Source organism: Nerophis ophidion, linkage group LG02 (genome assembly GCF_033978795.1).
Source record: "Nerophis ophidion isolate RoL-2023_Sa linkage group LG02, RoL_Noph_v1.0, whole genome shotgun sequence".
Taxonomy (NCBI): Eukaryota; Metazoa; Chordata; class Actinopteri; order Syngnathiformes; family Syngnathidae; genus Nerophis; species Nerophis ophidion.
In genome coordinates, this window is record NC_084612.1 from 8,740,784 (window position 1) to 8,760,933 (window position 20,150).

The window sequence follows — 20,150 nt, forward strand, 5'->3', positions numbered from 1 at the left end:
ATTTCTGTCAACGAAGATTTGCTTCAGCCTGCGACACATAGCCATTTTGATAGTAGGCTATTATAGCTAACATAGACACTTATGTCATATTTTGCCTTCTTTATAAGACTTCTTTATGGATTTTAAAGGGGAACATTATCACCAGACCTATGTAAGCGTCAATATATACCTTGATGTTGCAGAAAAAAGACCATATATTTTTTTAACCGAATTCCGAACTCTAAATGGGAGAATTTTGGCGAATTAAATAAATTAAGCATGATGAGTTGACTTGAGGGGCTTCACGGTGGCAGAGGGGTTAGTGCGTCTGCCTCACAATACGAAGGTCCTGCAGTCCTGGGTTCAAATCCAGGCTCGGGATCTTTCTGTGTGGAGTTTGCATGTCCTCCCCGTGAATGCGTGGGTTCCCTCCGGGTACTCCGGCTTCCTCCCACTTCCAAAGACATGCACCTGGGGATAGGTTGATTGGCAACACTAAATTGGCCCTAGTGTGTGAATGTGAGTGTGAATGTTGTCTGTCTATCTGTGTTGGCCCTGCGATGAGATGGCGACTTGTCCAGGGTGTACCCCGCCTTCCGCCCGATTGTAGCTGAGATAGGCGCCAGCACCCCCCGCGACCCCGAAAGGGAATAAGCGGTAGAAAATGGATGGATGGATGGATAAACGCCTTTCTATTTATCGCTCTCGGAGCGATGACGTCAGAACGTGACGTCACCTAGGTAATAAAGCCGCCATTTTCTAAAACACATTTTAAACACCGCGTCTCAGCTCTGTTATTTTCTGTTTTTTTTACTATTTTCTGGAACCTTGGCGACATCATGCCTCGTCGGTGTGTTGTCGGAGGGTGTAACAACACTAACAGGGAGGGATTCAAGTTACACCACTGGCCCAAAGGTGGGAAAGTGGCAAGAAATTGGACGAAATTTGTTAAAAATACGAGGGTGTGGGGAAAGCCGACGAAATGGTCAGTCGTTTGTTCCGCACAAAGCTATGCTACTACAGAGATGGCAAGATTGTGTGGATATCCTGCGACACTCAAAGCAGATGCATTTCCAACGGAAAAGTCAAAGAAATCTGCCGCCGGACCCCCATTGAATGTGCCGGAGTGTCTGCACATTTTACCGGCGGTGCTAAGGCAGACATGGCACAGAGATGTATGGATAACCTGCAGATGCATTTCCAAAGATAAAGTCAACTAAATCACAAAGGTGAGTTTTGTTGATGTTGTTGACTTATGTGCTAATAAGACATATTTGGTCGCGGCATGACTGCCAGCTAATGGATGCTAACATGCTATTTAGGCTAGCTGTATGTACATTTAAAACTATATTTACATCCAGCATTTCCCTCCACCCACATTTAATGCCAAACAAACACTTACCAATCGATGGATTTAAGTTGATCCAGTGTCACAAGATGCATAACTTCCGATCGTTGGTCTGCACATTTTACAGGCGATGCTAAGGCAAACATGGCTGAATAGCGTCAATAGCTATTCGCTCAATAGCTTCAGTTTCATCGTCAAATATTTTTTCGCTATCTGCCTCCATACTCCATCCATCCATTTCAATACATGCGTAATCTGTTGAATCGCTTAAGCCGCTGAAATCCGAGTCTGAATCCGAGTTAATGTCGCTATATCTTGCTGTGCTATCCGTATTGGCATCACTGGATGACGTCACAGGAAAATGGACGATGGCTTCACAGATAGCGAAAATCAGGCACTTTAAAGGTTTTTTTTATGGATGTTCCGGGATGGCTAAAATTTTGAAAACAATTTTAAACAATAAAATAAACCACTGGGAACTGATTTTTATTGGTTTTAACCCTTCTGAAATTGTGATAATGTTCCCCTTTAATTTTTTGCGACTCCAGACGGATTTGTTTTTTGTATTTTTGGTCCAATAGGGCTTCACGGTGGCAGAGGGGTTAGTGCGTCTGCCTCACAATACGAAGGTCCTGCAGTCCTGGGTTCAAATCCAGGCTCGGGATCTTTCTGTGTGGGGTTTGCATGTTCTCCCCGTGAATTCGTGGGTTCCCTCCGGGTACTCCGGCTTCCTCCCACCTCCAAAGACATGCACCTGGGGATAGGTTGATTGGCAACACTAAATTGGCCCTAGTGTGTGAATGTGAGTGTGAATGTTCTCTGTCTATCTGTGTTGGCCCTGCGATGAGGTGGCGACTTGTCCAGGGTGTACCCCGCCTTCCGCCCGATTCTAGCCGAGATAGGCGCCAGCGCCCCCCGCGACCCCGAAAGGGAATAAGTGGTAGAAAATGGATCTTTCAACGTTTTGGTTTGCCGACCCCTGCCGTAGGTCAACAACGTTAATATATGTTTGATGAAACGTGGTTCCAAAATCAGTTTTTTTTTTTACATGTTCAAATATAAACATGATTTACTCCAATATAATTGTGTATGCGTGTTAGAAATAAACTAAAATCAATCAAACTCAAATCAAATCATAGTCCGTAGTTGATCTGCACCCTTAACTGTGCACATGCATTTGCGGAATGTAATAAAGTATAGCGTTATAAGAAGTACACTAGGGTTTGCCATCAACGCTGCTTATCTCGTCTTGGCATGGAAAATAGCTACGCTAACAAGGGCAGTCCTGTTTGCATTGTTTACAAAGCCTGTGGAGCCTGAGTTCAGCGTGTGTAGGTCAACATCCAACATCTCCTTTGTGTTCCGAGCTGCTTCAAGTCCTTGCTACACTTGAGAGACAATCCTACAAGAAAGCACGAGCTAAATGGGGCACCATCTTTGATCTGATGGGGTGCGCAGCCATTGGCCGGCGGCCACAAAGGGAGCTTAGGAGACGAAGAAGGCCCCTCAGAAACATGGTGTAGCTTTTTCACAATGGCTGCCGCCGCCGCTGCTGCATGAACACTGCGGGACTCAAAGTGCAGCGACATGAGAGACCCGATGGTGGGCTCTTGTTGTCGCAGTTTGAGCGTCAACCCCCCACGTCCTCATACTGTGTTTGTTCCTCAAAGCTTTTGAAGTCACTCCAAAATGCAATCTGAAGCGAGCTTGTTTTGTTGCAATGTGTACCAAGCTGACCATTGAGAATTGGAGAATAAAAACTGTGCTACCCCACAATTATTTATGTTTGCAAAGAGTATTAACAAGTGAAGATTCAGTTTTGACCGATCAGTAGGCCTTGTGGTGACGGTACTAAAACGTTAATAAGTCTATTTGTAGGGGTGTAACGGTACGTGTATTTGTATTGAACCGTTTCGGTACGGGGGTTTCGGTTCGGTACGGGGGTGTACCGAACGAGTTTATAAGCAAAAGTCTTAACAAGCTGCTTTGCTTCTTTTGCCTCTGTCTCAGTACCCAGCATTGTCCCACCCACACAACTATCTAAATGGTTACATATACAGTATAGCGGTAACAGCCAATCAGCAGTGCGTATTTAGAGCGGTAAAAGCCAATCAGCAGTGCGTATTCAAAGTAGTAAATGCTTCAGCGTCGAGCAGATAGGTGTTTAGCAGGTGAGCATAAGGCAGCGTACTCTCCCCAAATGATAGTAAACGCCTCCCAGTCAACTACTGCTAATATCACTAAGAGCACGTTGACTTTCTAGAAACTTAAAGGGGAACATTATCACCAGACCTATGCAAGCGTCAATATATACCTTGATGTTGCAGAAAAAAGACCATACATTTTTTTAACCGATTTCCGAACTCTAAATGGGTGAATTTTGGCGAATTAAACGCCCTTCTATTTATCGCTCTCGGAGCGATGACGTCAGAACGTGACGTCACCTAGGTAATAATGCCGCCATTTTCTCAAACACATTACAAACACCGGGTCTCAGCTCTGTTATTTTAAATTTTTCCGACTATTTTCTGGGACCTTGGAGACATCATGCCTCGTCGGTGTGTTGTCGGAGGGTGTAACAACACTAACAGGGAGGGATTCAAGTTGCACCACTGGCCCACATATGCGAAAGTGGCAAGAAATTTGTTCAAAATACGAGGGTGTGGGGAAAGCCGACGAAATGGTCAATCGTTTATTCCGCACACTTTACAGACGAAAGCTATGCTACTACAGAGATGGCAAGATTGTGTGGATATCCTGCGACACTCAAAGCAGATGCATTTCTAACGATAAAGTCAAAGAAATATCAGCTCGTTCGCAGTTCTGGCTTGAGGTGAAGGCTAAATAGCTTTTAGCGTAACACTAGCTCATTTTGTGGTGTGTGTGTGTGTGTGTGTGTGTGTGTGTGTGTGTGTGTGTGTGTGTGTGTGTGTGTGTGTGTGTGTGTGTGTGTGTGTGTGTGTGTGTGTGTGTGTGTTTTACGGACAGAAAAGCTTTGAATGGCAGGGTCCCTGCTATCACATGTTAATAAAAATAAAACATTTACATAATAAAAATCAACTACAGGCTTCCCAAATGCTGTGATAAATTAAGCATGATGAGTTGACTTGAAACTATTTAATGTCACACTTTTTATATGTAGAAGAAAACTTTTGTCATTTTATTTAATCTGAGCAACAATTTGAGGCAGTTTAATGTGGATTAACGTGGGCAGAATTATTATAGTGTTCCCAATGTTAAAAGGATAAAGCCATTGTTTACAAATTTGGTAAATAAATAATCAAAAAATGTACATTTTGTCCCGCGACCCCGAAAGGGAATAAGCGGTAGGAAATGGATGGATGGATGTACATTTTGTTGTTTTCTTACTGTACCGAAAATGAACCAAACCGTGACCTCTAAACCGAGTTACTTACCGAACTGAAATTTTTGTCTATCGTTACACCCCTATCTATTTGTCATAGTAGAACCAAACCCCAAAATGCAGGAATGGTAGGCAAAGTGCAGAAAAGAAAGGTTTTTTTTAGGACAAGGCAAGGCAGGCAAAAATCCAAAGGCACGCCGTTACCATTAGTCAACAATCCAGTGTTCCAAAGAAGGCAACAATGGCAAACCCCCTTCTGCATTTATGTAGCGCTTTACTATACCTGGAATTATATCTCAAAGCTCTTTACATCACATTCACCCTTTCACAGATGTTGATGACTGTACGTGAATTTTAAAGTAGGCGACGGTGCGGCAAGTGTAGCAACTTGGTATTGGATTCATACCAAAATGTGCAGTATCACCCAAAACTTATATAACATATCATAATAACAGAAGAATATGTGATTGTTACATTTTAACAGAGGTGTAGATGACACATGTTAAAATGGAAAGTAAACAGATATTAACAGTAAATGAACAAGTGAATTGATAATCCATTATACGCTTGTCCCTCTTAGATTTGACAAAATAATAGAACGGGAAATGACACAATATGTTACTGCATATGTCAGCAGCCAAATTATGGGTTATATGAGGCCATTTAAAGAAGAAAATGTGTATAGGGGCCGGTATGTCTATTTTTATGAACACTAATACAAAACTTTATGACAGACCGCCTTAAAGAAACATAATGGAATTTTACATTTTTCTATGAAGGATAAAACGCTGAATATTGACAAAATATGAACGTCACACCCCCTCTCGATCGACCCATTTTACAATCAAGCGAAACGCAACAAAAATGCAACAAACAGTGTAATATGAACACGAAGGGTAGAAAATAAACCTACCTACAATCTGATATATCTGATACATCACTAAGCTTTAGAACTTTGTTGTGAAAATCTGTGGAAACGCTCCCCACCCACACTGCTTGGTGTCTCATCTCAGCTGCCGTGACTTACATTACCACAGTAACGAATTAGATGACCATAGTAACTGGTATATTATCCATAAGCGCAGATTCCAACCATTGAAATACTTTCTATAGTTCAATACTTACGGTCATTACAAAACATCACTGCACATCATAATGGCAGCTACACTTTCCATCTTAAAGATCTAAAAAAAGTATTTGGGAATGTCCGGCGGGCTAGTTTGAAAAGCTCAACGGGCCGCATGTGGCCCCCGGGCCTTAATTTGCCCAGGTCTGAGTTGTATGATTAAAGGGTTCAACTAGTTTAGCTCTTTTCTACCTTCAATGTACTCAAAGCACGTTGACACTATTTCCACATTCACCCATTCACGACCCAAGGGTGAAGTGTATTGCTCAAACACACAACAGACATGACAGAAGCTGGGGATCTAACCAGGAACCCTCAATTTGCTGGCACAGCCACACTTACCAACCGAGCCACGACATCCCACAAATTAGGAGCCTTTGTTTGTTTACTTATTACCTAAAGAAAAGTTATCTGGTATGTTTACTCTCTTATTTTTTTATGCCAATACTGTGTTTTGAGTGCTATAAGAAACATATGTTTAATGTATCATAAGATTATATGTTAAAAAAAAGCCAATAATGAAATTTTTGTGGTCCCCTTTATTTTGAAAAGTATCAAAATACTTTCCAGAATACTCAAGAATCGAACATCCTCCTACAGACTCAAAAAAACAGGTTATGGAAATGACTGCGGAGCGAAATATATGCAAAATGTACACATCTTATTTGTTCTTTTAAAGAACATCCTTGCAATATCTCAATTACCCTAGCACTAATCTATCTGCTTGTTTGAAAATAGTGGTTTAGTACTTTTTTCTTCTGATTCTTACGACATTTTCCTGTGTTCATGTTCTCCCATTTTTGAGGAAAACAATACAATATGAATAAATAAACTGGAAGTCTCTGCAGAGAGTGGTGAGGACGGCAGAAAAGATCATTAAAGTTAAAGTACCAACGATTGTCACACACACACACACACACACACACATACTAGGTGTGGCAAAATGATTCTCTACATTTGCCCCATCACCTTTGATCACCTCCTTGGAGTGAGGGAGCAGTGAGCAGCAGCGGTGGCCGTGCTCGGGAATCAATTTTCAATCAATCAATCAATCAATGTTTACTTATATAGCCCTAAATCACTAGTGTCTCAAAGGGCTGCACAAACCACTACGACATCCTCGGTAGGCCCACATAAGGGCAAGGAAAACTCACACCCAGTGGGACATCGGTGACAATAATGATCCAGTGGGACGTCTGTGACAATAATGATTATGAGAACCTTAGAGAGGAGGAAAGCAATGGATGTCGAGCGGGTCTAACATGATACTGTGAAAGTTCAATCCACAATGGATCCAACACAGTCGCGAGAGTCCAGTCCAAAGCGGGTCCAACTCAGCAGCGAGAGTCCCGTTCACAGCGGAGCCAGCAGGAAACCATCCCAAGCGGAGGCGGATCAGCAGCGCAGAGATGTCGAGGCGGATCAGCAGCGCAGAGATGTCCCCAGCCGATTTAACCCCCAATTCCAACCCTTGATGCTGCGTGACAAGCAGGGAGGTAATGAGCCCCACTTTAATGGTCTTTGGTATGACTCGGCCGGGGTTTGAACTCACGACCTACCGATCTCAGGGGAGAGAATCTAACCACAAAGCCGCTGACCAGGTATAAGGACTCCTCTTCCTCCTATCCAGAAAATTGCAAAAAGCCGCTGCCTGACCAGGGCTCATAAAATCTGCAAAGACTTCTCCAACCCCCAACAAGGACCGTTTTCACTGCTAGACTCTAGAAAAAGGTTCCACAGCCTCCGTAACAGAACCTCCATGTTCTGTAAAAGCTTCCTTCCTCAGGCCGTAAGACTCTTAAATGCATCATAATAATGCCCTCAATTCCGCCCAAAAATGGATGAATTCGTTGGAATATCCATCCATTTTCTACCGCTTATTCCCTTTGGGGTTGCAGGGGGCGCTGGTGCCTATCTCACCTACAATCGGGCGGAAGGCGGGGTACACCCTGGGCAAGTTGCCACATCATCGCAGGGTCAACACAGATAGACAACATTCACACTCACATTCACACACTAGGGCCAATTTAGTGTTGCCAATCAACCTATCCTCAGCTGGGATTAACAGTAAATGGACAGTAAGATTAATAATTCATTTTCTACCACTTGTCCTTAATAATGTTGACAAAATAATAGCATGTAAAATAACACAATATGTTACTGCATACGTCAGCAGACTATTTAGGAACCATTGTTTGTTCACCTACTACTAAAAGACAAGTTGTCTAGTATGTTCACTATTTTATTTAAGGACTTAACTGCAATAAGGAACATATGTTTAATGTACCGTAACATTTTTTGTTAAAATAAAGCCATTAATGCGATTTTTTGTGGTCACCTTCATTCACGGTGGGAGAGGGGTTAGTGCGTCTGCCTCACAATACGAAGTTCCTGCAGTCCTGAGTTCAAATCCAGGCTCGGGATCTTTCTGTGTGGAGTTTGCATGTTCTCCCCGTGAATGCGTGGGTTCCCTCCGGGTACTCCGGCTTCCTCCCACTTCCAAAAACATGCACCTGGGGATAGGTTGATTGGCAACACTAAATTGGCCCTAGTGTGTGAATGTTGTCTGTCTATCTGTGTTGGCCTTGCGATGAGGTGGCGACTTGTCCAGGGTGTACCCCGCCTTCCGCCCGATTGTAGCTGAGATAGGCGCCAGCGCCCCCCGCGACCCCTTAAAGGGAATAAGTGGTAGAAAATGGATGGATGGATGGACCTTCATTCAGAAAAGTACCGAAATCATTTTGGTATCGGTAGTGGTACCAAAAAATAGGTTTTGTTGCAACACTAATCTGTACTGTAAAGTTCAAATTTAAATGACAATAAAAGGAAGTCTAAGTCTCTAAATGCACGTCTAGTGTAAACTGGACCGTTGTGTGTGTTGTAGGGTGCACTAATGGTGATGGTTGTTGTATTTGTTGGTTCATTGAGCAGCAATGGGTTGTGGGACTCAGATAAAGCTCTACTGTAGCAACACACACACACATACTTCTGGCTTCCCACTGTGCTGTTGCTGCCTAATACATTTTTTAGAACAGGCTTCACGACGGTAGAATTAACACAATCCACTGTTTCCTGGCCAGGAAACCAAGAAGCTGATTTTGTGAACATGTGTGCAGCTCTTTAGTAGATGCTCATTTGGGATGCAATCCATCTGTTGTGTTGTTCAATTCCAATTGGTTCTGAGCACGTTCCCTCTGAATCGTTATGTGTAGCTGTTTCTCTTTCCTTGAGTGTGACTAAAGACATGTGCCACCTCTGTCCCCTCCGGTATTCATAGCATAAACCTGCAGTGAGCAACAAAAAAAAATGTGAAAAGACCAGTTGTTCAATCTCTATATATCTGAAAAACACAAACTGCTGAGCGGTGACTCATATATCAGTCTATTATATACTGCGAGTCGGACTGTATTAAACAAATGGCCAGGCCTGCAGCTGGAAAAGAGAGGCAATATGGAGAGAGCAAGAGGTTATTGTCTAATTTAAATCCTGGCAGCTTTCCCAGAGCTGCACCACATTCCAATTTGTGGCTGTGTTGCTTGGCACTCCCGACAGAGGTCCGGCTGCAAATACTCCCGGGCTCCTCTCCAGAAATGTGTCTGCAAACTGACAATCAACAAGTTGGCAGGGATTAAACGCAGACGGGCCGGGCCAAAATCAGGTAGAATGATGAAAAACGTACAACCATGGATTGTGTCACGACTGTCGCTATCGGAGTAGCGTTTCAACTTTTCTCTCTTCCATGTTGCACAAAGCACCGGCAGCTGGGAAAGACATCTGCGAAACATGTAGCAGCCGCAGAACGGCTGAGTGGGCTTTTAGAGGCAATTAGCTTTTTCGAGCTTTTTCTCCTCAGCGTACTATTGTGCCTTCATCTGCCAGACTGACAGCACACCAGGACATTATTAGCAAACCTGACGCACTAAGTTGCAGATATTGTTTTCCTCCTGACAGCGGCCATTAGGCTAAGTGTCTGGCTCAGTTATTTAAACTCCCTAAATGTCACTTGAAGGTCTCCGGCTCGCAAGTGACAGCTTTGAATAATTACAAACAACTCAAGGTAGTGGCATTTTAATAGGGGATTCATCGAGAAGTGGCGTTTTTTTTTTTTTTTTTACCAAAATACTTTTACTTCTCCGGTGTCTACCGTTGCCTTCGGGGATATCAATCAATCAATCAATCAATGTTTATTTATATAGCCCCAAATCACAAATGTCTCAAAGGACTGCACAAATCATTACGACTACAACATCCTCGGAAGAACCCACAAAAGGGCAAGGAAAACTCACACCCAGTGGGCAGGGAGAATTCACATTCAGTGGGACGCCAGTGACAATGCTGACTATGAGAAACCTTGGAGAGGACCTCAGATGTGGGCAACCCCCCCCCCTCTAGGGGACCGAAAGCAATGGATGTCGAGCGGGTCTAACATGATACTGTGAAAGTTCAATCCATAGTGGCTCCAAGACAGCAGTGAGAGTCCCGTCCACAGGAAACCATCTCAAGCGGATCAGCAGCGTAGAGATGTCCCCAACCGATACAGGCGAGCGGTCCATCCTGGGTCCCGACGAGCGGTCCATCCTGGGTCTCGACTCTGGACAGTCAGTACTTCATCCATGGTCATCGGACCGGACCCCCTCCACAAGGGAGGGGGGGACATAGGAGAAAGAAAAGAAGCGGCAGATCAACTGGTCTAAAAAGGAGGTCTATTTAAAGGCTAGAGTATACAGATGAGTTTTAAGATGAGACTTAAATGCTTCTACTGAGGTAGCATCTCGAACTGTTACCGGGAGGGCATTCCAGAGTACTGGAGCCCGAACGGAAAACGCTCTATAGCCCGCAGACTTTTTTTGGGCTCTAGGAATCACTAATAAGCCGGAGTCTTTTGAACGCAGATTTCTTGCCGGGACATACGGTACAATACAATCGGCAAGATAGGCTGGAGCTAGACCGTGTAGTATTTTATACGTAAGTAGTAAAACCTTAAAGTCACATCTTAAGTGCACAGGAAGCCAGTGCAGGTGAGCCAGTACAGGCGTAATATGATCAAATGTTCTTGTTCTTGTCCAAAGTCTAGCAGCCGCATTTTGTATGGTGCCACGGTAATAATGTGCAGGGATTCGGTACTAGCGTTTCCCAGTGGGAGCTATACTTGCACACAATCTCAGGTTTCTCACATGTCTGTGCGATCTTGCAAATGGAGCTTGCAAGGTAATGTGATTTGAGAAGAGAGAGGACAGAGCTGAAGAATGATTCCAGAGAGAGCCTGGATGATGGGAGAACAAAGTGTCTTTATTTGGATGGAACATTCAAATAAACTAATGCAATGAGATGTTATATGATACAGAACAGTCATTTGTGCAAGGATTCCTGGATTATATAAACAGAAAAAGGCATCTGCTGACATGTGTTTCGCATGTGCAATGTCCCCTATTTGTTGCCTTTTGGTATTGCTGGTCGATATATCGATAAAATTGTTGCAACAAAAATAAAAACAACTCCACTTCCTGTAAACAAATGTTTACCTTTTGCCCCCTTTGAGCTTCTGTAGTCCTCGCTTATTTCCTTACCGGAGATCAACAAGCATAGGCCCTGTGTACATTAAGCCGAATAACTCCTTAAACTGATAATTACCATGAATTGATTAACGTGGACCCCGACTTAAACAAGTTGAAAAACTTAGTCGGGTGTTACCATTTAGTGGTCTATTGTACGGAATATGTACTGTACTGTGCACTCTACTAATAAAAGTTTCAATCAATCAATCAATCAATCAATCAAGTGAGCCTTGTATTTTTTGAATCTCCGATTCTTAGCTTTGTATGGACTCATCCATTGTTTACAAACTGAGGTCGGAGAGGAAGTGGCCCCAGAAAGGCCGTGCCCCACACAGGAAGTGACATCAGAAAGAAGAGGTTTTGTAACTCTGAGCTAACCACTGGAAATATGGAGGCGAGTCATCCAGACATGCCCGTTGTGGGGAGGCGTGGTTTGCGGACCTGCAGCAAAACGAGGTGTGGCTCCGAGATTAGCGACAGGTAGGGGTGTAACGGTACACAAAAATTTCGAGTTCGGTATGTACCTCGGTTCAGAGGTCACGGTTCGGTTCCTTTTCAGTAAGGTAAGAAAACAACAAAATATACATTTTTTGGTTATTTATTTAACAAATTTGCCAAATCTTCCACCAAAAATATTTTTCTTAGTGGAATATTTGATGTGAAGTAATCGGGACCTTGGATAGGTCAATAATTCATAATAAAAATTATTTTAATTCAATATTATGTTTTGAGCAATGACAGTTTGAAAGAAAAAAAACAGCTTAGTTTTATTAGTCGATGTGGCACCTTTTTCTAAATTACATTTAGCCTTTAAGCGTTTTTATGTCACTTTTGTTTATGTTTTTGTTTATTTTAATAGTATTTTTAGAATGTGCTGTGGGCCTTTAAAACATTAGCTATGGGCCGCAAATAGCTTCCGGGGCACACTTTCAATACCCCTGCTCTAGATAATAAAGAAAAAAATCTGATGAATCTATGGGTAAAAAGCAGAGCCTGGCGACGCATGCGCGTTTATCATCACTCTCGCTCTCTCTGTCTCTTCCCCTCCCTCACGAATGCTGCTGTGTGCACAATTTGTTTTCTTTTTAACCCCTTCTTAACCCTGAACGTACATTGAAAATACACGCAACCCTAACTTAAAATGCCGGACATTTGAGGCATTTAAGAAACTCCACCCGGACAGCCCCGCAAGAGAGGACATATCCGGTGAAAAGAGAACGTATGGTCAGTCTATCGTAGCCCGGTCGCTGCTAGCATGCCGTGTGTTGTGCCTCGGTGTGTATTGTTTACACAACGTGCGGTACGCTACTTAATATGTCCGTGTGGAAACTCGTTCGGTACACCTCCAAACCGAACCGAAACCCCTGTACCGAAACGGTTCAATTCAAATACACGTACCGTTACACCCCTAGCGACAGGTGCGTAGAGGACACAGCTGAGAGTGTTTGTCTGATCACCTGTCGCTCTGTGAAAGGCAGCAGTCGGGAAGGAGAAGGAGGTTGTTGATGGTGGAGAACGAGCAAGAAACTTTAACATGGCTGAAAAGCACACATTGAAAAATAAATCATTGTTCACAAAGATGAACATGGCTGTCATGTCCGTCATTGGCGATCCAGACGACCCGGAGGAGCAAGACCTCCACACCCGTGTTTCTCCTTTCGTCTGTACAGACGCTTGTGGAAATCACACATGAATACCCGAAGAGAAAGCGATTGCAGCTATTGCGGATACACCACATCTCAGACGGCAAGATAACTTTTGAATGTCCAGGTCAGCTGTGATTCTACTTGGCGAAAAATGTTATTCATTTGTCGAAGGAGAGACAACGAGAATGCGGGCTCCTGTGGATGTGATAAAAAAAAGTACCCTGTGCTTTGTATTACCTGGCCGTCGAGGGAAGACTACGGAAAATAGTGATTGCTTTCGGATTGGCAAAGTATCAGTTATTGTCCGCCATTTATGCCGTGGACTCAACGTCTAGGTCCAGAGTCTATAAAGTCACCAAAAATGAATGGACAATGAAGGTGAAGGCAAATGAGTGAGGAGTGTCCTGACCAGATATCTAAAGGCTTAGATTAACCGATGTAAAATGTTTGTTATCACATTGTTTACTTTCACTTTCACTTTCAAGGATTTTATTCATTTATGATGGCTCAGGTGTGATTCACTACAAAAAAGGCCCCACAGCACACTGGATTTCAGTTAATTGAAACACCACAACACTGGATAGTGTTCAAATAAGATACATTTAATTTTAGAACTTGCACACACAGCAACAATGGAGGTGACTATGAGGTGCGCATTTTACGCGTATACGTACTCGGTCATGTTGCGCCGGCAGATGGAGGGGGGGGTCTTTAACGACCATTGTGTGTGTGTGGACTAGAATAAGGTTAGGTGGGATTTACCCTGGATAACCTTAGCCGGCTTAGTGTAGAAGGGGCCATAGCAAATTATGGCTAATGCTAATGCTAACGAGAGCAAAATGTTTTTCCAAAGAAAATAAGTGTTGTCAGTGCTTAAGAATAGTGGGCATGGAACAAATGACTGCACGCTGCAAAGTTTGTTTAACAAAGGCAGCAGCACAACTTATTCCAGCATTTGAAACAGCCTCCAGTTGAGTGGGGGAAATACATCTCACTACGAGGCGAACGAGACAGCCACAACAAACACATTCAAGCTAGAAAGCAGCAAATGCATATGCTTCTGCAAAAACTCAAGAAGAATTATAATACATGTATTCATCTTTATAGTGATACATTACATGTGCATGAAGTGTGCATTGTCTTCAACAGTAGTATACAATAACAAGAAGCCCCGGATACTTAGTGGAAAAGCCTGTATATGCTTTAAAAAACTATTTAGTAATCTCAATGCTTTAAATTGATTATTTATTTGCATACAATGTACCAGACTACATTTTTATTTATATTATTATTATTTGATTCAAGACAAAAGTTTTAAGTTTGGACTTTCCTGATCTGGTTGATTTTGTAATACTATTTATTGATTATTGGTATATTTTTTGATTTATTGGACTTTTTTTATTTGCGGTAATGTGCAATGCGACATTGTTGTTAACAAAAGCAGTTTATTTAAGACAGAAGTATTGCCTCCCGGAGGAAACTCTTAATTTAGTTATTTGAAGATGATTTGATAAAATCTTGGTATAAAATATTTGTATCTGGTCTATTTATAAAATAAAATAAAAACCTGTTTAGAATAATCTCTGTCATTTGTATTCAATGGTTTCTTTAAAAAATGTGGGGGTGAAAAATTCAGAAAAAATTATGTAAATCAAATTTTGTTGGTGAAAAAAAACGAACTCAAGCCTATTTGTGTCTGCAGGCGTAAATGTGGTGCTGTGGCTTAGTTGGTTAAAGTGCCTGTCTAGTAAACAGGAGATCCTGGGTTCAAATCCCAGCAGTACCTTTATAAATGAATGTAACTTAGTGCATATGCATTTAACCAATAAAGTTTTAGAGTTAATCGAGTCATCAGGAGCGAGACAAATCACACTGTTTACCTATCAAACTATTAAAAATTTGGAGACGAAAACATCTGAACATATCAAATTTGTGATTCCATGTTTCAATTAAATTGCTGTGAATCTGAATAAATGCAACCTATTACCGTTACAAGGTAAATGTGCCACACATATGTTTCAACAACGTACTGTATCTGAGTTGGTTAAAGTGATTGTCCAGTAAACAGAAGGTCCTGGGTTCAAATCTTAGTAGTCCCTTTTGGGGCACTACTATCTCTGTATGCAAGGACAAATTCTACTGTTTACCTATCAAACTAATGACATATGGAGATGAAAACACCTGAGCATATTAAATTGTCCATTGCATGTTTCATTTAAATAGCTGCAACCTATTTTGGTGTTACAACGTAATTGAACTTAGGCTGTGAACATTGTGTATTCGATGTGAGAGGTATCACTCCTGTTAATTGTTGTTGTTTAGGTACACATGTGACCCGGTGCCTTAATTGGGCAAAGCACCTGTCTAATAAAGGGGAAATCCTGGGTTAGTAATCCCAGCAGTTCTGTTTAGGGCAACACTAGCTCTGGATGCAAGAACCATTTTTACAGTCTGCCTATCACACTAAATTTGGAGATGAAAACATATGAACATAATAAATTTGCCATTCTCCGATGTTTTGAAATAGCTGTCATACCGCTTAAATGAAACATATTAAATTGTCTATATAAAAGTGTTCATGTGGTGCTGTGGCTTAGTTGGTTAAAGTGCCTGTCTAGTAAACAGGAGATCCTGGGTTCAAGTCCCAGCAGTACCTTTTAGTGCAGCACTAGCTCTGTATGCAGGAGCCATTTTCACTGTCTACCTATCACACTAAATTTGGAGATGAAAACATTTGAACATATTAAACGTTCCTTTTTTTGTTGCTTTCGAATAGCTGTGGATCTGCTTTAATGCAACTGGACAGAGCACAACACACTATACACACAAATGCAGATGGTACTGGTTCTGTATGCAATGTATATGTATTAATATATTTGCTATTACATGTTGCTTTGCAAAAGCTGTGAATAGGCATAAATGCAACTTCTAGTTCTACTTTGCAAATTTCTAAATGTTGAATTATCTATCAGGTGCTGTGGCTTAGTTGGTTAAAGTACCTGTCTAGTAAACAGGAGATCCTGGGTTCAAATCCCAACAGTACCTTTATGAGTGAATGTAGCTTAGTGCTCATGTTGCAGTTTTAGAGTTAATATAGTCATCAGGAGCGGGAGCATGAGGGTACAGAGCACAAACTCTGCATACAAGGACAAATCAACTATTGAAATTGTGAGACGAAAACATCAGAACATATCAAATTTGCCATTCCGCGTTTCAATTACATTGATGTGAGTATGCATAAATGCAACCTATTACCGTTACAATGTAAATGTTCAACACGTATTAGATTTTCTCCCCGCATCTATAATCACGGTGCTGTGGCTTAGTTGGTTAAAGTGCCTGTATAGGAAACAGGAGGTCCTGGGTTTGAATCCCACCAATAACTTTTGGGGCAGTACTATCTCTTTATGCAAGGACAATTTCTTCGGTTTACCTATCAAACTAAGGAAATTTGGAGATGAAAACACCTGAGCATATCAAATTGTTCATTGCATGTTTCATTGAAATAGCTGCAATACCTGCCTAGTAAACAGGCGGTCCTGGATTCGAAACCCACTGATGCCTTTTGGGCAGCACTAATTGGTATGCAAAGACAAGTTCCATTCTCTACCGATCAAAGTTATGAAAACATATTTCAGTAAATGTGCCTTTCCATGTGGTTTTGGAATATCTGTGAATCTGCATGAATGCAATTTCTAGCTCTACATTGCAATTTTTTACAGACTTTGTCATCTATAAGGCGCTGTGGCTTGGTTGGTTAAAGTGCCTGTCTGGTAAACAGGAGATCCGGGTTTGAATTTCCGGAAGTACCTTTTGAAGTGAAAGTAGCTTAGTGCATACATATTTAACCGTTAAAGTTTTAGTCAATGTAGTCATCGTGAGCAAAGAGCATGAGGGTACAGAGGAGAAACTCTGCAAGCAAAGACAAATCACACTGTTTACCTATCAAACTATTAAAAATTTGGAGACGAAAACATCTGAACATATCAAATTTGCCATTCCATGTTTCAATTAAATTGCTGTGAATCTGAATAAATACGACTTATTACCGGTACAAGGTAAATGTTCAACACATATTAGATTTTTTGGCTGATGGTGTATACATGGTGCTGTGGCTTAGCTGGTAAAAGTGCCTGTCTAGTAAACAGGAGATCCTGGGTTCAAATCCCAGCAGTACCTTTTGGGGAACTACTATCTCTGTATGCAAGGACAAATTTTACTGTTTACCTATCAAATTAATGGAATTTGGAGATGTAAACACCTGAACATATCAAATTGTCCATTGCATGTTTCATTGAAATAGCTGCAACCTATTTTGGTGTTACAACGTAATTGAACATAGGCTGTGAACATTGTGTATTCGATGTGAGAGGAATAACTCCTCTTTGTTTTTGTTTTTTTGTTGCAAATGTGACCCTGTGGATTAATTGGGCAAATCACTTGTCTGGTAAAGAAGATTCCTGGGTTTGAATCCCAGCGGTGCTGTTTAGGGCACCGCTAGCTCTGGATGCAAGAGCCATTTTTACGGTTTGCCTATCACACTAAATTTAGAGATGAAAACATATGAACATAATAAATTTGCAATTCTTTGTTGTTTTGAAATATCTGTGAAACTGCTTAAATGAAACGTATTGGATTGTCTATTCTTTTATATTCATGTGGTGCTGTGGCTTAGTTGGTTAAAGTGCCTGTCTAGTAAACAGGAGATCCTGGGTTCAAATCCCAGCAGTACCTTGTAGGTCAGTTCTGTTTGCAAGGACAAATCCGGCAGTGTCGACCAAAACAATTTGGAAATGAAAATATCTGAAAAAAAATATTTAATTGACCTATCCAGCTTTTTTTTGATTATCTGTGAATCTGCATGAATGCAACTTATTCCTCACAGATTTTAATGTCTATCTGCAGGTTAATAAGTCCAGGCCAACATCTCTGAACATTGACACAGGAGAACAGTTTCAGGCACTGCAAAAGTGCTGATTGGGCTAAGTTGGTTAAAACACCTGCTTAATAATCAGGCAATCCTGGATTCGAAACCCAATGTTTCCTTTAGGGCAGCACTAATTGGTATGCAATGACGAATTCAACTCTCGACCGATCAAACTTATGAAAACATATTACAGTAAATGTGCCTTTCCATGTGGCTTTGGAAATGCTGTGAATCTGCATAAATGCAACTTCTAGTTCTACATTGCATTTTTTTTTACAGAATTTGTAATCTATCATGTGCTGTGGCTTAGTTGGTTTAAGTGCCTGTCTCATAAACAGAAGATCCTGGGTTGAAATCCCAGATGTGCCTTTTGAAGTGAAAGTAGCTTAGTGCATACATATTTAACTGTTAAAGTTTTAGAGTTAATCTAGTCATCAGGCGCAAGAGCATGAGGATACAGAGCACCAACTCTGCATGCAAGGACAAACCACACTGTTTACCTATCGAACTATTGAAATTTGGAGACGAAAAAATGTGAACAAATCAAATTTGCCATTCCACGTTTCAAATAAAGTTCTGTGATTCTGCAAAAATGCAACTGATTACCATTACAAGGTACGCGTTCCACACATATTAGATTTTCTACCTGCAATTTTACACATGGTGCTGTGGCTTAGTTGGTTAAAGTGCCTGTCTAGTAAACAGGAGATTCTGGGTTCGAATCCCCGCAGTGCCTTTTGGGGAAGTACTATTTCTGTGAACGAGGACCAATCAATCAATCGATGTTTACTTATATAGCCCTAAATCACGAGTGTCTCAAAGGGCTGCACAAGCCACAACGATATCCTCGAAATAAGTTAAATAAGAAACTAACTTATTTAGTTATCAAACAGAAGCCTGAAGCTTAACTCAGAGAATTTTTCTCAAGTGCAAAAAATACGACTAAATTTTCAATTGACGTTTTAGTAAATAAACAATCAACCAATCAATCGATGTTTACTTATATAGCACTAAATCACCAGTGTCTCAAAGGGCTGCACAAGCCACAACGACATTCTCGAAATAAGTTAAATAAGAAATTAACTTAGTGTTAAAGAAAAAACAGTAGATTTCATATCCATAAGTAATCAAGATATAATTATTGAATATTCAGAGTTAATATTTGAGTGGGGCCCCGGGGCCCCTCTGTAGTGGAAAAGTTCTAAAAGGCTAAGAACCCCTGATCTACGTTATAAAAAATAAATAAAAAACAATGTTTCAGTTAGACATGAAACATTTTGAGTATGAAAAGTGACATCATCAGTAAAAAACAAAAAACAAAACAGCTCCGAGTGCGATGCACAGTAGGCAAGGTTGTACTTTGGCCTCACTCCTGTGAGAATCCTGCGTCTGCCTGAAGCATTAAGGACAAATGTAACTGTTTACCTATCAAACTAATGAAATTTGGAGAACACCTGAATGTATCGAATTGTACTTTGCTTGTTTCATTGAAATAGCTGTAACCTATTTTGGTGTTACAACGTAATTGAACGTAAGCTGTGAACATTGTGTATTCGATGTGAGAGGTATCACTCCTGTAAATTGTTGTTGTTTAGGTACACATGTGACCCTGTGGCTTAATTGGGCAACGCATTTGTCTAGTAAAGGGGAAATCCTGGTTTTGTAATCCCAGCAGTTCTGTTTAGCGCAGCACTAGCTCTGGATGCAAGAACTATTTTTACGGTCTGCCAAACACACTAAATTTGGCGATGAAAACATCTGACCATAATAAATTTGCTATTCTCGTTGTTTTGTAATAGCTGTGAAACTGCTTAAATAAATTGTATTGGATTGTATATACTTAATCTAATATACTATTCATGGTGCTGTGGCTTAGTTGGTTAAAGTGCCTGTCTAGTAAACAGGAGATCCTGGGTTCAAATCCCAGCAGTACCTTTTAGTGCAGCACTAGCTCTGTATTCAAGAGCCATTTCCACTGTCTACCTATCACACTAAATTTGGAGATGAAAACATTTGAACATATTAAACGTTCCTTTCTTTGTTGCTTTGGAATAGCTGTGGATCTGCTTTAATGCAACTGGACACAGCACAACACACTATACACACAAATGCAGATGGTACTGGTTCTGTATGCAATGTATATGTATTAAAATATTTGCCATTACATGTTGCTTTGGAAAAGCTCTGAATAGGCATAAATGCAAC

The 20,150-nt window shown here is 41.2% G+C and overlaps 1 protein-coding gene and 7 non-coding genes across 8 annotated transcripts in view; 7 read left to right on the plus strand and 1 right to left on the minus strand.

Moving 5' to 3' along the window:
• The window catches only part of tox3 (TOX high mobility group box family member 3), a 196,345-nt gene that overhangs the window by 115,405 nt on the left and 60,790 nt on the right, over positions 1 to 20,150 (minus strand). The window lies entirely within an intron of this gene.
• trnat-agu (transfer RNA threonine (anticodon AGU)) lies at positions 14,731 to 14,804 on the plus strand. Its single transcript has one exon. It is a non-coding gene; the product is annotated as a tRNA-Thr (tRNA).
• On the plus strand, positions 15,601 to 15,674 carry trnat-agu (transfer RNA threonine (anticodon AGU)). Its single transcript has one exon. It is a non-coding gene; the product is annotated as a tRNA-Thr (tRNA).
• trnat-agu (transfer RNA threonine (anticodon AGU)) lies at positions 15,990 to 16,063 on the plus strand. The gene has a single exon. It is a non-coding gene; the product is annotated as a tRNA-Thr (tRNA).
• trnat-agu (transfer RNA threonine (anticodon AGU)) lies at positions 17,124 to 17,197 on the plus strand. Its single transcript has one exon. It is a non-coding gene; the product is annotated as a tRNA-Thr (tRNA).
• trnat-agu (transfer RNA threonine (anticodon AGU)) lies at positions 17,679 to 17,752 on the plus strand. The gene has a single exon. It is a non-coding gene; the product is annotated as a tRNA-Thr (tRNA).
• Positions 18,608 to 18,681, plus strand: trnat-agu (transfer RNA threonine (anticodon AGU)). Its single transcript has one exon. It is a non-coding gene; the product is annotated as a tRNA-Thr (tRNA).
• On the plus strand, positions 19,807 to 19,880 carry trnat-agu (transfer RNA threonine (anticodon AGU)). Its single transcript has one exon. It is a non-coding gene; the product is annotated as a tRNA-Thr (tRNA).